The sequence below is a fragment of the Emys orbicularis genome, chromosome 6 (genome assembly GCF_028017835.1).
Source record: "Emys orbicularis isolate rEmyOrb1 chromosome 6, rEmyOrb1.hap1, whole genome shotgun sequence".
NCBI classification, from domain to species: Eukaryota; Metazoa; Chordata; order Testudines; family Emydidae; genus Emys; species Emys orbicularis.
Window position 1 is genome coordinate 11,741,801 of NC_088688.1, and position 16,757 is coordinate 11,758,557.

A 16,757-nucleotide genomic window follows, 5' to 3' on the forward strand; every position below is an offset into this window, starting at 1 on the left:
CACCACAGTGAATTGAGTCTCTGCTTGCACAGCCCTTAGAAGTAGAGCCATCATATTAAAGAAAGATTTTCTCCTATGGCATGGAGGGCCTACAAAAGATGCCTGTTGATCACTAGTCTTAGGGTACGTCTATACTTACCCGCTGGTTTGGCGGCAAGCAATCGATCTTCTGGGATCGATTTATCGCGTCTTGTCTAGACGTGATAAATCGATCCCAGAAGTGCTCGCCGTCAACACCGATACTCCTGCTCCGCGAGAGGAGTACGTGGAGTCGACGGGGGAGCCTGCCTACCGCGTGTGGACCCGCGGTAAGTACCTTTAAGTTCGAACTAAGATACTTCGACTTCAGCTACGTTATTCACGTAGCTGAAGTTGCGTATCTTAGTTCGAACTGGGGGCTTAGTGTGGACCAGCCCTTAATCCCATTAGGTGTGATGGGAGTTAAATGGTAGTTGTGGGACACTGAGCCATCCCCACTAGTTGTGTGTTGTAGTGCCAATCAGGAGACCCAGGAATAGGCTGTTTTTGGATGGATAAACAGGCAGAGACCCCGATTAGAATCCTAGTCTAATTCTCTCACTTTCTGGTCAGCAGGAGTCATGCAGAGTCGTGCACTTCAGACCGGGGTGGTAGCAGGGGGAGCCTGGTGTCACTGAAGCAATAAGCCCTAGATGATTAAGGAGCAAGGTTGATTGATTTTTAGCACTTATGACTTAGAAGGTAAGGTGGGTAGGTGGGACTGGGAGGAAGGAGGAGACTTGAAGTTCCATTTGGAGGTTCAGGGCTTCTCCTCCCCATACACTGGAACCTTGTCTGCAGATAGAATTGGACTTTGCATTATAAAGCTGCCTTCCTGGTAATGACACAGAGACAGGTGTTTTGCTGCAGCGTAAACAACTTTGGCTTGGGAGGAGGCCCAGAGCTCCTGCACCATCAGATATCCCATTGCTCTCTCATAAAGCACATTTCACGCTTGGGTTCTGGAGGAGCGGGCACCTTATTGGAATGGCCAGGTTTGGAGGAGATTCAGAGCTGGATTCTGATGTGCTAGAAAGGCACATCAAATTTGGGTCATTCCTGGCCTCGAAAATGAAGGGGCAGAATCGCTGTTGGGGAAGGCTCTGGGAAGCAATATAGAATTTATGCAGCCTGCCCATATGAGATTCTTAGGCTTTTGATTAAGAGCCAAATACTGCTCATGTTTAAGTTAACTGGATTACTCCATTTTCTTCACTGTGACTAGGATCTGGCTGTAAGTAAAGAACAGCAAAGTTTTAAATGGAAGAGTTACTAGGTAAAATACATATATCTAATATTCTTCCTACCCTCCCCCTGGTGTACTATGCAAATAGACACAGTTTGACCAGTCTGTAATCTTTAGTCAACAGAAAACCAACCAGCAGTTTGGAAATATATCCATAAAAATTGCTACATGGACACAGACCAATTGTAACAAATGTGTGACATACAGAAATGCTGGAATGAGACTGAATTTATTTCCTGGTCATAGGCAACCAACATGAATGAGTCAGTTACAAAAGGTTAATACCCCTGTCATAGGGTGAGGTCATTATCCATGGACTGCAGTGGCTTCTTTTACAATGATGATGTTATGTCCTAATGCATAAGGGTTCAGAGCCCCCATCATTTTTATCCTGAGTACATGCTGGACATTACTGATTTCCCAATATGGAAGCAGTTGCACTTGTAGGCACTTCCATTTTCATGAACCGGAAGAACTGCTCAATCTTAATTTTCCAAGCTAATCCATTTAATATACGAAAAGAACATTCTCAAGAGGAAAAAAAACTAAAATAACTAAGGACACTTTGAAACTGAGCCCTAAAATCCCCCTACATTTCCAACCAAACTGACTTTTAGTTCAGCTGAGGGTAGAATTGTTTGTTAATAAAAAGCCTGATTCATTTTGTATTCCCTTGGTGCATTATTGATGTCAATACAGAATAAGATGAAGTGGTTAGACCTGCAGTTTCTGCTTCACTAGATTCACTGTTCCAACTTTTAAAAATGGTTTTGTATTTAAACCATAGAATTTCTTACTTTCATGACTGCTAATAGATGTTGTTCCCCCATGACCTAATCCATCAAGTTGCAGACTATGAACTGTTTTCTTCATTGTCAAAGTATTATTTAGATGGAAAAATCATCCACATTTAGGTAACCAGAGCCAGCTAACCAGGGCCATAACTTGCACTACAAGAGGAAAAATATTAAAACTAAAGAGCTCTGCCAAGAAAGGTCTGGAGCCAAGACTGCTCATTAAAGTCCAAGAACATCTGTCCGCTTATGATTTTCTAAGATCTCAATGCAACCTTGTTTTTTTGCCTTTCCCCTTCACTGATATTCTCAGTTGCAGTCTGCTCTTGAAATTGTCCACAGCTATTAACTGGTGTCCACTGAGGACGGATTAAACTTTTCCATGATAACCTTGACCTTCTTTCTCCTAATTCACCTTGTATTTCATGGAACTGAGAGCCAGAAAAGCACTGTGAAATATGTAGTCCTCCAGCTGGAGGCTGTTCCGTAGCTGTGATAGTTCTCATCATCAGGCAGTTTTAGTCTCTCACTATTTACATATAATATATAATAATGATAAAGAAAGGCTTCCTGAATATTCAGACTAAATTTTAATGCAGATTCACAACAGACTTTCAGGTCAGCGTTGTCCTAGCCTGGTAAATCTTATTGCATGGTGTTTCAGTCACATGTCCTCAGCGGTATATGTGCACTGTTTATATCTCCAGGTTCCTCTTTACTATATGTTACTGGAGGTAAAATATGCAACTAAAAGTATGCAGTGTAAGGAGATAGCCGTGATAAAAGTCAGGAGAGAACCACTTACGGCTGTCGAGTGCCCATATGCTCCTAACAGTTTTCAGTGTAATGTGCTGCTGGAAGTGCCATTTCATTTTAAAAAAAATCATTATTTGTATTCCAGTAGGACCTGAAGGCCCCAGTAGAGCTCAGAACCCCACTGGGGTACGAATCGGTCACACACAGAGCAAGAGACAGTCCCTGCCCTGAAGAGCTTGCAATCTCAGGAGACAAAAGGATCAAAGAATCATGATCCCCATTTTACAGATAAGAAAGAGAGAGATTCAGTGATTTGTATCCCATGGGGGTAGAATGAGGGAAGTATAATAGCAGTTCCTTCCCTCTCTCCCATAAGTACTGTGACGATAAATACATTAAAGCTTATGAAGTTTATAGCTACTCTGGCCATGGAGGTCCTATAAGTACCATAGCTAGATGCTATCTGATTAAATATAGGTTGTGAGTATAATGGAGACAGCAGCAAAGACTGATAACCAAAAAGCTACTCTGTACAATACTATATTTCTGTGTATCCCTTTCCTGAGACTGATCACGATCTAGGGGTTATTTTATGCTTAGATTATCTCTGCAGGTCTTTGTAATTGAAGATTACACAGGAAGAGATTATCTAGCACGCATATCAGACATCCTGGCTCAAACATCAGCTAATAAGGACATGGTTTTCATCAGATACAGTGTGGGTACTATGCACAGTCAATTTACAGGAGTATAAAGTTAATCATATGCAGCTATTAAGAAAGGTAGTAATCATCAATCTCCAAGTGTCAGGTATTTAGCATGATGAACATGCCTTATAAATTAATACTTAACTCACCTACAAAATATCCTGTAGTCCCATCCTCCACCACTCCACATGGCACCAGTTTAACTCAAATGTTCAGTGGAATCAGTATCTCCTTTAGATCACAGATGGGAAGCACAAACAGATGAAGCTAAGGGAACCAGCAAAGAGGTCAAACCAAGCTCTAGGTATCAGCCAATGTCTGCTAGGACATACAAGAGATCTGTCTGTCTGTCTAGCTTTTTAACAGTTAACCACAAATATGACAAAGGGAGAGTAGGAGAAATATTGGGCTAAGGCTCTAGAACAAGTGATACAGTGAAATGGATGTGTAACCATTCTACTGCTGATACAGTATGTACTGCTTTAGAGGCAATCCTGCAAACACACAAGTGAGTAGCTTAACTCTCTTGAGTAGTTCTGTTTTAATCAACAGGACTTCTCTCATCACTAAAGTTACCCTCAGGCCTAAGTGTTTGTAGGAATGGGCCATCTACACAGCACAGAATAAATCTCTGGAAATCCTCACCAAATAGTGTTGCCTGATTAAAAACAAGACTTGATTTGCACATAAACAAGCATGGCAAACTGTTGGCAACGTCAAAACCTGTTTTGTTTTGTTTTTTGAGGGATAGCCTACACTGTTCTCTGATGCTGCTGCAGCCTCTCAATGGGCGGCTGGAGAGAGCTACTTTTCACTAGTGGGTAAAGCGATTCCTCTTTCTGTGTGTACAGAGAATACCATGTTAGGGATAGCCAAATAGTATTAGTCCACCCCAAATATTGCTGTGGCTTGCTGAATATCGTATTCCATGAGTAGGTTTTTGTAGTTCCCCAGTTATAGATCTGACTGCATACACTGCAGTGAATATAGGGTGACCAGATGTCCCGATTTTATAGGGACAGTCCCGATTTTTAGGTCTTTTTCCTATATAGGCTCCTATTACCCCCCACCCCCGTCTCGATTTTTCACACTTGCTGTCTGGTGAATATGTTATTGGATGAATAGCAGCAACATTTTTTCAAAAAAGATATTTGATTAATGCTTTCTTTTTGGTGAATGTTTTCTCATTCAACCTGCCTGGGATATCTATATGTATCTCTATGCTGATCAGATCTTATATGTATAGATGATATGTATTATTGTTTATTTTTTGTATTATCAAAGCATCTAAGACCCCCCAGTCGTGAACCTACATTGTGCTAGGTGATGTAAAAACACAGACCAAATTGTGTGTGTGCGTTCCCTGCTCCGCCACAGACCTCCTATAAGACCTAGTCAGATTACTTAGTCCTCTGAGCCCTATCTGTAAAATGGGGGCAGTTACACCTTCCTACCTTACAGGAGTATTGTGCAGATAAGTTCATTAAAGATTGTTAGGTGCTCAGATACTTCAGGGATGGGGCCAGATATGTCCCTGAGATAGATACGAACATGATATCCAGGTGATCAATTTCATTTCCCATATACGTTTGACATATTAACTACCTTCACTCTGCCCACAAATCCATCTCCACTGTGTCTGCTTCTCACATTCAAAGCCCTGAGCAGCTTCAAACACTAGCCATTTAAAATCAACCCATAAAGTCAGAGGTTTGCTTCTGTCCATAGGATCTGAGGGGCAGAACAGGTAATATTCAGTTACAGGTTGAAGGTTTGATATGTCATGACTCAGCAGGGCTTGCATGGGAGCTTTACCCAGGGCCATTCTTTATGTATTCATTCACCGGCATCACAGTGTCTGTCTAGGCCCCTAGATGCTTAGGGATCTCTTTAAAATGAAACTACAAACTAATTGGCTCCATGGCCTCAGAAGAGATCTCCTGGGCCTTTAGGATACATTGCTGTCTGGTTTGCTTTCTGCAGTGTTAGTTATATGCCACTGCAGAAGCAGAAAGCCATACTAGCCTGACCATTGCCCTGCTCTAGTCTGGCACTTCCTATGTAGAAGGGATGAAGAGAGAAAATAATAGACTGACAGGAGGAATACAAAGCAACAATGAATCAATATGGATCAGTCCAAAAGGCAACAGCCTCAGCACACCATCTGTCTATCAGTATGAAGTTTTTGTAGGCATCACAGCAACGGAGGGTTAAGAACATTTTAATTAACAGCTTTAGCTTGATTTACTGCAACATTAACGTTAAATAATAATTTAGAGAAAAGAGTCTTCTGTTTAGAGAGCAGACACAAATTGACTGGACTGAGAAAGACAAACACAGAGCAATTCCCAGGTAGGTGTAGAAAGAGAGCGATCCTAGGGGAGAAGTTTTGGATTTCTGTTGCGTCTTCAAAGTGAGTCTTTACATTTAAGTAAGCATTTGAGAAGGCTGAAGAAATCTTAATAGGAATCTACAGTGTCGCTTAGTGGATGGCATGCAGCGGTTTGCACTTTGCTTCAGCACCAAATCGGACTTAATTTGCACATAGATTAGTGCTAATTGCAAGAAACAAATGACTGACTGCAATACAACATCAACTGTTAAGCAAAGGAAGGGCTAGATGGCTCATAGGAGTTTAGTAATGAGAGATTTACGCCGTCAGGTCACTGGTTAAAATCTGGTCTACAATAATAGTGACTGAAAGTCAAATAAGGGTGCTGACATCATAGTGATGCTGGAATACAACTGTAATGATGCGGTTGCATGATCAGTCAAACAAAGCCTTTATATAACCAAGTTAAATAAATAGAGAGCCAGTTTTGCTTTACATGGGGACCTGGCCAAGATGACTCATAAACTGCAGTATCTGTCATGTCTGATATCTATTAAACTGTGTGTAACTGGAGTAACTGCACTGGCCCCAGTGGAGTGATTTCTGGTTGACTTCGCTGTAAGTGGTATTGAAAGCTGACCAAACCACCCTTAGACAGCACTAGAAAGCTACTGGGCACACCATGGTACATGAATCATCTATGGAACATTAAGCAGATAGGAAGTGGAATAGCTCAGGAATTGTGAAATGGACTATTGAGGTTTTTCACCTTTAGGTCACCAGTTCAATTCCACCCAAGGTGGCTAAGGATGGAGAGTTGTTACCATCTGGTGGTTGTTTGGTAGCCTATCTGAAGTCACGTGGTTTTACCCCCAACTGCCAGGGGTTGGGAGAGTTCATCTCATGAAAGCTACAACCACACCTGTCCTCCCGGCTGGCATTCCCAGCAGAAAGACGAATGACAATGTGCATGGAGTGATGCTCTTACTTGGTTGTCTTTGGAGTGGGTAGGGAAGCTTGTCCTGCCACTACATATTCTGTGGAGAAAGAGGAGATTTCTGTCATTCAGATAGTTCCAAGACCATTACATTCACTCAGTGTCTCTTATCTCACCCACCCGAGTGCCCTCAGAAGTTTAGTCTTGTAACATCTTTCACTCCAGCAAGGTGTCTCTGCCCTCTTTGTTAAATTTTATGGGACAGATTGTGGATCCTGCTTTGGTACAAAGCAACCAGAAAGCCAGATCAAGCCTCATCCTTTGCTTAGGATGAATCTCCAGGTGGCACAGAGCTGTCATTGTGGTTCTCTGTTGTCACCCTTCCTGGCTCCCAACACAGAGGGAGAAGGGGGCATACACAAAAGTCCCTCTGCACTCCAACTATTCTTAGGAGGCAGAACAATCCCTTGGGGCTGTGGACAGCCAGGTGTAAATTAGAGCAGCCTTTAAACTGCTGTAGCTTACTTCAGAGACTGGATCAGCCCTTGGCCTACCCTAGGCCTTTCCCAGTCTGTGTTGATCATAGCTTGGACTCTGCTCACAATTGGGACCTATGTGTATCTTCACATCCTTTCTTGTTTTAATCATAATTTTAAAATAAAAACCTGGGAGAGTTGCAGATTTGAGGGGGAAAAGGTAGACACCAGATTAGTGCAAATTTCCTGTTTTTGTTTTTAACACAAAACCTCAAAATCACTTTGAACAAGTTCCCTGACCTCAAGTATATACCCGAGTGTGGGTGGAGTCGTACATTTCCCAAACGGGCCCCCTAGAATGTACACCAAAGAAATTGTCTCCAGGCAGGGCAGGGTAGAGTTTGTGCACGTGTGTGCAATACCCCTGTAACCTCTACATCACCCCAATACACCGGAACACAGACCTTGTTCTTTCCATGAAATGATCTGAATGACACAAATGAGGTAGGATCAGAACTTTGAGACATTTGCAACAGGATGTGTCTGTGAGATGCCAGGCAGACACTGGGAATTGCCAGCCTGCTTTTGGGATTTGTTGTCATTCCGCTGATTTGGTTTTAATGACTGCATCTCCCTAAAAAAGGAGGGATTAGATTGCATTAAAATATATGGGACAATCTGAGCTAATCTTCTCTTAAAAATTAATATGCAGCATTATATAGCAGAGTGTGCATTTCGCAAGCACAGCATTCACTAGCTCCTACAGTGCACCGTTAACAGTGGTATGTGTGGTAAGATATATCTTACTAATGATACTGTGCAATGCAGCTGCTAGTTAGTAAAGCAGCGAGGGGTATGTGGTCAGTGAGGCAACCCTGGGTGTGTGGTTCCAAGTAACAATGATTTCCTCCCACACTGAAAATGTACCCATTAAAGTTAGCCAAGTGAGCTGCCCAGGTTCTTTCATAAAAGGATGAACTTGGAAATATTTAACAGAGTCATTCTTGTGTTACAAACAGCGAGGAGTCCCGTGTCACTTTAAAGACTAACAGATTTATTTGGGCATAAGCTTTCGTGGGTAAAAAAACCCATTTCTTCTGATGCAACATTTTTTACCCACGAAAGCTTATGCCCAAGTAAATCTGTTCGTCTTTAAGGTGACACCGGACTCCTCGTTGTTTTTGTGGATACAGACTAACACAGCTACCCCTCTGATTCTTCTGTTAGGGTGTGGTTAGAGAAGGAGGCAGTAGTCCAGATTCAGGATTAACTCTAATTGAAGTCACAAGGTTCCCTATCATATAAAATCAGTGTGAATTAGGCCCAGATTCAGGATTCCTGAGTTCTCTTCCAAGATCTGCTACTGCCTCGCTGCATAACTTCGGCAAGTTACTTAATCTCTCCTGGTTTTGCCTTTGAGAGGATGGTATTATAATATTTGCCTACTTCTCAGGGGCGTTGCATAACTTGAATTAATTAATGCCGATAAAGTGCTTTGAAATGCTGGAATGAAAGGACCCAAAGAATTATTGTTACTTTATTGCACTTTCTCCTTCAGTTTTCATGCCTGACCTGAACATCAAGTCAGGCAGCAGCAAACATTTCTGCATCCTCTCATTCAGAAGCTTTTGTGAATCATGAAACCTAATTAAAATGTGAACGTTATTGGTATGTTTATACTGTTCTAAATGTTCAGGGGAGGAGACATCACTTCATCACTAGTCTTTCTTCTGTTTCTTAATATATTGCCCGACTAAGTCCCCACTTACCCAGTGTTTAGTGTTTATACAGGATGTGCAACAGGGTAGAGGAAGATATGATAGTCATCCTATGATTTACAGAAGACCTAATTAATCCCCAATGACAATGCCACATAGAACAGGGACCTGAGCCCTTGAAACTGTTATCTCTCAACTCTCTTTTATTCCTCTGTTTTCTTATTATGACTGATGTTAATTATAGTCATGTAGCTTCAGTGACTGGCAAGACACACCCAAGAGAATGCTGCTGTCTCCCAGATAGTCTCTCCATGGAGTTGGTGTTGGTTTAGCATACAAACTCATTGAATCCAGTCTCTAGGTTACTCTGTTTCATCAAATCAGAAAACAGCTCATTAGGCAGCTACTCAGGTTTAATTGTTTTTGGTAAGTAAACACATCAGCACAGAGTGCATAAACTCCCTAGCCAAGCACTTACCCCTTCACTGCCTGAAAAACTCTTTGTAATCCCAGGTTTGTGCTTCGGTGTTTAGAAGCTAATGGATCACACAGAGGAGAGAGGGTGCCATTAACAATGGATGGTGTAAAAATACCCGCTTAAGTCAGCAAGCACTGACCCCTGCCATGTGATGGGACCTTTGTGACTCTGACACACACCTGGGATCAGGAAATAACATTTATTCTTTTTCTATCACCCCTGTTTCTCCCCCCCCCCCCCCCGTTACAGATGGTGTTTAACTTAAGATCACCATTCGTTCCCCCCCAACCCCCATTATTAGAAATGGAAATGCAGGTAAATTTATCTACTGTGAGTGATCAATTGTACATTTTGTAATGGTGCCCTCTGCAAATTAGCTCTTAGGCTCAAGTTCAGGCAGGAGTGAAACGCACATGAGTACAACTCTGCTGACTTAATGGAAGCAAGTGGAATTGCATTCATTTTACACCAGCTCTGCAGTAGGCTCTTTATTGCTAATGGCTACATAAAGACAACAGTGTACCACTGTGTTTGAGTCTCAGTAGCTCTTACTACAATGCTGGCAACAAAAGTATGAGTAGACACAGAAGATGGAAATAGACCAATACTGACGGTCATCTAGCCCACACCTCTACCAATATGGAATTGTACTCAGTAGTATGTTCTTCAGATATTTTTCCAGATCCGTTTTAAATGACTGAGGCTATTCCACAGTCGGATAGACCTCACTGTTAGGACATAGTTTCCTAATATTAAACCTCCTATTTATATGCAGCTAGTAGTGTTATACATTTTAACCCAACTGTCAGACCAACATTCTTTAGACTTTGCCAGTGTACTATAAATTTGTAATTCTTGCCTTGTTTAAAATTGAGTAAAAGCACTTCAAAGGTATATGAAATTCATCAGAAGGATCATTGCAGCTTTACAAATCTATATTAATAGCCAAAAAAAACACGGATCCCGCTTTCCTGTAACTAGAAATGTACCAAATCCACAATGTGTCCCTAATATTTTACCTTAAAAGACCAAATTGCAACGTGGGTTATCTTTCAGTAGGAACTTTATAGATTTTCCCAGCTTCCAAGGGAGTTCTTTAGAGAGTCCTGTTTCATCCAAATGACATTGTTCTCTTGATGAATATCACACTCCTACAAGGAAATTTGCCAGTCGGGGATTACATGGTTTAAAAGGTCCTAGAAAATAATGTAAAAGAGAGAGACTGAGAGATTTGCAGAAGGTGGCTTGTGTAATTCACACAAAAAGGAAAAAAACCCAGTTTCTAAGAAACATGGAGGTGATGAAATCTAATCAGGCACATGTGCTTTTGTAATTAAGCAAATGTCAACTTGATGTATTACAGAGTATATGACACATGCACTTTGGTGTTAGTATATTTGATGCATAGTGACTGCTACATTGCATCCACATAGCCCAGTATCCTGTCTATGACTGTGGCCAATATCAGATGCTTCAGAGAAAGGTGCAAGAGGAAGACAGACAATTATGGAATAACAAGACCATAGGGGAGATTTCCTAGCCCACCTCATTTAGAGGTTGGTTTTTGCCCTTCCCCCTTCCCCCCGCCCCCCCCCCCCCCCAAAACCTAATGTAATTGTAGATGTTCTCAGCTTCTTCAATCCAAATCTCCTAGAGTTTCTGGCATCTTGTAATACTGTGGTTAAATCCTTCTACAGGAAACTGAAGGGAAAATGTGACACAGACCATCAGGAAACACCGGAAAAGAAATGGTCAAAGATAGGTGTCTTCATGAAAAACAACATTTCTTTTGAATTTTTGTTTTTCCTCTTGAGTGAGCAATCTTAGAGTAGACCCATTGGTGGCTATGGGAAATCAGATCTATGAAAAAGATTCCCGTCTTTAACAAGTGGATTTTTAACCACTAGACATGGCCAAATTTTGGCCAAGTACTTGATGTTCTTTTAAGCAATCGGCTACGGATCAGCTACAAAGAACAATTATTGTGCTTTTCTGAAGCTTTAGGCTAGGGAAAGAAATTATTTAGGAGAAAGCTGTTGCAAGATATTGTTGCAATTAAGATAAAGGGCCAGATCCCAACTGGTGGAGGTGTGCCGATTGGCACCAGCCGAGGTTCTAACCCCCAGTTCTTTAGCTGTGTTACTAACAAAACCCTTTAACATATCAAAATCAGAACAATAATTCACCATTTATGCTGTTTTGGTTTTAGATGTCATTTGACTTTGTCAAAGGAGCTGTGCTGGTCAGTTTCACTTTCCATTTATATTCCGTATTACTTTCTAGTTCTTGCACGCTGTCATGATTTTTAAGAGCAGGTTTAAGGTTTAAGAGCAGAAGAACACAGAGAAGTGTTTAAATGTAAAAACATTTTTCACTGTACTTTTTTAATGTCATAAAAACATTTTATATCCATGGAGTTGACGCTGTCCTTCTAACAGTCCTCAATTTCAAGCAAAAAATCCTGTCTCTGAGTCAGACTTGACTAACCCTGTTGGTAGATGAGTATTCCTCATAGAAGAAGAGCCAAAAGGAAGCCGCACTAATTAAGAACTTTTACAAGACACTCTCTCTTTTCGGGGGAATTTTGCTTCTCTTGCTATTTTGTTTGTTAAAAAAAGTTCAGTGATGTCTAATCTTCAGGAATGCACCTCATCATCCAGCCCACAAACTGTTGGCAAAATAATAACCCCTATATAGAATGTACTGTTAGGGTTTGTTTGTTTTTTCCTTCAGAGGTATAAATCACAGCCTTAAGTTTTTGCAAATTAAAACACAGGCTTTGCACTGGAAAGTTGGTTCTGTTTCCACTGGCCAAACATTCTCTGCCCCTTCCAGAAAAACTGTGGACACCGGGCTGGCCACAGTTCGTCTTTGAACTCATTTGCAATCTTTATGCTGCCAAACAAAAACATAAATGGTTTAAGTTGAAATTTTAACTATGTTGTATATGGAATTTGCTGATGGCACCTCTCTGCTTTGTTTTACTGATACAGTCTATATGAACGGTATTCAGAGGGCCAGCACAAAGACTATGAGCCACTTAAACTCTCAAAATAAGATTAAAATGGGACTTAAGTGTTGAATGGGTCTTGTGCTGGCCATCTACACAAGAATAAATTTTACCCTATGACCACAGTGGAAAAAAACTGTTGAATGGGCATGCATTCCAGTGTATTGCCCAGTGTCTTTTAAACTACTTCTTTTCATTTGGAGTCCCATGTTATTATTGAACAGCCAAACAGAGTCACAATTGCTGCTTGGGCCACTGAGTTAATTTGTAAGTACTAGTGTGTTTCTAAGTGGTAAGGAAATGGAAATGGACCACTCCTTGTTGGTCTCCTTTCTTCGAGAACTAGTTTGATTTGATTGTCTGTTGAATGTCATTTGAAGCTTTAATCAAGCAAATGTTCTTTTGCGTGGAATAACTGAAAGTTACTGGCACGTAAAACATTTGCAAATCTTGTGTTAATTTTGGATTTTTGTCACCAACTTCTCTGTGCTCATTTCTTGTGCAATGTTTCTTTTTCCATTGATATGATACCATCTTTGCTACTCTAACAAAGGGCTATATAAATGCTGAGAGCCCAGAACAGATGTTTTGGGCAGCTTTCATTCAATTTGCCAAAGTTCAGACATAAAACTAAGATCCTGTCTGCTTGTGGTTATTAAAGATTATATGACATTTTTTCATGAGAGTGGTAAGTGTGTTTGCTCCGATGCTTCCTGTCCTTAACTATTGTGGTACCCAACCACATGTTTTCCCTATTATACTATAATGTGGCTCAAGTTTGCCTCTGTTTCCCTCACATGATTAGCTTTACATATCCACTAACTGATCTGTGCTTTCCAAAGGGAGAGTACTGTTCACTTTACATTTTCACTAGTGTAACTGAGAGAAAGGTTTGGCCCACGTGCTCTGTAATGGGATATGCCTGCACTGTCAACGTTTTTCTTCCTCCCATTACTGCTCTACCATATGGCAATTTCACAGGAAAGAACTGTATTTCATGCATTCTAAGTGGGATTTCTCCATCCGCCCCTCTCCAAAATACAAGGCAGAACTGAAATTGCTTCTATTGACATTAAAATACAAAACTGGACCCAAGGCCTGACATCCTTACTCAGTCGGAACTCCCGTTGATGTTAATGGAATTATTCCATATTTATACTAGTGTAATAAAGAGCAAAAATTAGCCCCATGAAAATGTTGCCTCGTAAAGAATTGAGTAATTGCATCAGGACTTTGCCCAACATTGATAGATACAATCTGATCACGATGTGGGACATAGATACTCTTAAAGGAAAGATACATTAATACACAAAGCTGCTGGACACATAGTTCCAAATTCTGGTCTCATTGACACTGGTGTAAACCTGGAGTTTCTCCACTGATTTTTGAATTGATGGAACCAAGAATAGAACTTGGTCTATATCCCCCCTCCTGTCTCTTAAGAGATAGAAGCAAGAATAGAGGACGCAGTGTGAACACTGAAGATGATCTGGTATTCCATCACTAGCATTAGATGGAGCTGACACCTGGTCGTTGACACAACAATCAGGAATCTGTGTTAGTAGGCATTCTTTATTTAGCAAATGTTCTAAAGGCTGGTCCCCATTATTTGCACACTCTACTTCCCTTGCCCTCTATCAGTGATCATTTTATGTAGTCATTTACAAACAAATGTTTCTAGCGTCCATTGCCTTTATATCTGGGTGCCATTACAAAACCGTCCACACCATTAATCACTGCAACCATTCCCAAATGGATCCCACTCATCTGTATGCCCAGGAAAATGCCCAGTTAAATAAATGTGTCTTGCAGCATGTCTGGAGAGTCGCTACACTTGATCTTTGGCTGGTGGGAAAGAGTGAGTTTCAGACTTGGGGATCCTCTGAAAACACTCCTCCATGGCCTCAGAGTGTTCATACCTAGCAACTGAGTGCTCCAACCACTCTGAGCCCCCGTGGTGGGGCACAGAGAAGGTAGATGAATTCAGATGAATAACCCCATTTCTAAGTTGTTTCCAGGGAGTGTGTGGGTGTTGCAGAAATTTAATTGTCATGTTATTCATCTCTCTGTGTTAATAGATTCATACAATCATAGAAATGTAGGACAGGTCATCTAGTCCAGTCTCCTGCACTGAGGCAGGACTAAATATTATCTAGACCATCCCTGACAGGTGTTTGTCTAACCTGTTCTTAAAAACCTCAATGATGGAGATTCTACAGCCTCCCTAGGTAATTTATTCTAGTGCTTACCTACCCTGACAGTTAGGAAGTTTTTCCTAATTTCTAACCTAAATCTCCTTTGCTGCAATTTAAACCCATCACTACTTGTCCTGCCTGTTCACAGTAGTTAAGGAGAACAATTTATCACCCTTCTCTTTATAACAACCTTGTATGTACTTGAAAACTGTTGTCATGTCCCTTCTCAATCTTCTCTTTTCTAGACTAAACAAACCCAATTTTTTCAATCTTTCTTACAGGTCATATTTTCTAGACCTTTAATCATTTTTGTTGCTCTTCTCTGGACTTTCTTCAATTTGTCCACACCTTTCCTGAAGTGTGGTGCGCAAGACTGGACACAATACTCCGGTTGAGGCCTTATCAGTGCTGAGTAGAGTGGAAGAATTGCTTCTCATGTCTTGCTCACAATACTCCTGCTAATACATCCCAGACTGTTTTTTGCAATAGTATAATATTGTTGACTCATATTTAGTTGTGATCCACTGTAGACCCCAGATCCTTTTCTGCAGTACTCCTTCTTAGGCGGTCATTTCCCATTTTGCATTTATACAACTGATTATTCCTTCCTAAGTGTAGTACTTTTCAACCTATTTATTTCAAACCATTTTTCCAGTTTGTCCAAATCATTTTGAATTCTAATCTTGTCCTCTAAAGCACTTGCAACCCTTTCTGTCCTGATATCGTCCACAATTTTGTAAGTGTACTCTCTATGCCATTATCCAACATCATTTATGAAGATATGCCCTTCCAGCTTGATTGTGAACCATTAATAATTAGTCTCTAAGTACACTTTTCCAACCAGTTTTGCACTCACTTTATAGTAGATTCATTGAGGCTATATTTCTGTAGTTTCTTAAAGAGAAGGTCCTGTGAGACAGTATCAAAAGCCTTACTAAAATCTAGGTATACCACATCTACCACTTCCCCCATACCTAGAAGGCTTGTTATCCTGTCAAAGAAAGATATTAGGTTGGTTTGACATAATTTGTTCTTGACAAATCCATGTTGACTGTTACTTATCACCTTATTTTTTTCTAGGTTGCCAGACTAGCTTTACTGACCCATCTCCCTTATATGCCGAGTACATTTTTTAATTAAATAAGAAAATAACCAGTGTTAGGAATGAGCCTAGGAAGCTCTTGTTCCCCAAATTATACTGTGGTGCCGGCTGTCGGGCTGGCATCACTTCTAATATTCTGCAAACAACATCTGCATGAGCCTGTCAGTTGTATAACGGGTGAAGTTAGCGTAAGTGGCTACAGTGATTTGCTGAACAGTGCTGATTAAAGCTGTTTAGCCAGGGGGCAGCTATGCAGTGTGTGGGAGTTACAGCCCCTGCCATTTCTGCAGGCTCCAAGAAAGAGAAGAACGGATCATTTGCAGTGGTGATTGTGAGGAGATTCTGCACCAGGTTCCCTGCTGCTCCAGTGTCACTGACTATGTAGCTATGCCAAAGCAATTGCTCCTGTGGTGAGCTGAGAATGTGAATGCCTCAGAGTCACTGACCCATCCAAACAGCAGCATCTTAGATTAACCTGAAGAGGAAGAATCCAAGAATGAACCAGTATGAGTGCGGAGTGAGAACACCCTTGCCCCAGCTAAAGAGTAGCAAGTGAGACTAGAAACCAGTAATCCTTGAGTTCTCATCACTTGCCAGATAGCTCCAAGACACATTTATTTATGTGGTGTATTGAAAAATTTTGATCTATCACTTTAAATCCTGTGGGGTTTTCTTGGCCCTGCTTGGAGGCAGGGGGCTCGGGAGGGAAGTGTGCAATCTGGGCCTAGCAGCAGTCAGTTTGCAGGCAACCAGCCACAGTAAGGTGGGTTGAGTGGTGTCTCTCTATTTCTAATGGCTTGTCTACATTACTCGCTCGATCAACGGGCAGTGATCGATCCAGCAGGGGTCGATTTATCGCATCTAGTCTAGACGCGATAAATTGACAGCCGAGCGCTCTCCCGTCGACTCTGGTACTACACCGGAGCGAGAGGTGCAGGCAGAGTCGATGGAGGAGCGTTAGCCGTCGACTACTGCAGTGAAGACACCA

General features: G+C 41.3%; 1 protein-coding gene across 2 annotated transcripts in view; it reads left to right on the forward strand.

Annotated features, from left to right (window-relative positions):
- Positions 1-16,757, forward strand: part of SETBP1 (SET binding protein 1) — a 306,763-nt gene that overhangs the window by 220,419 nt on the left and 69,587 nt on the right. The gene's annotated exons all lie outside the window — the stretch shown is intronic.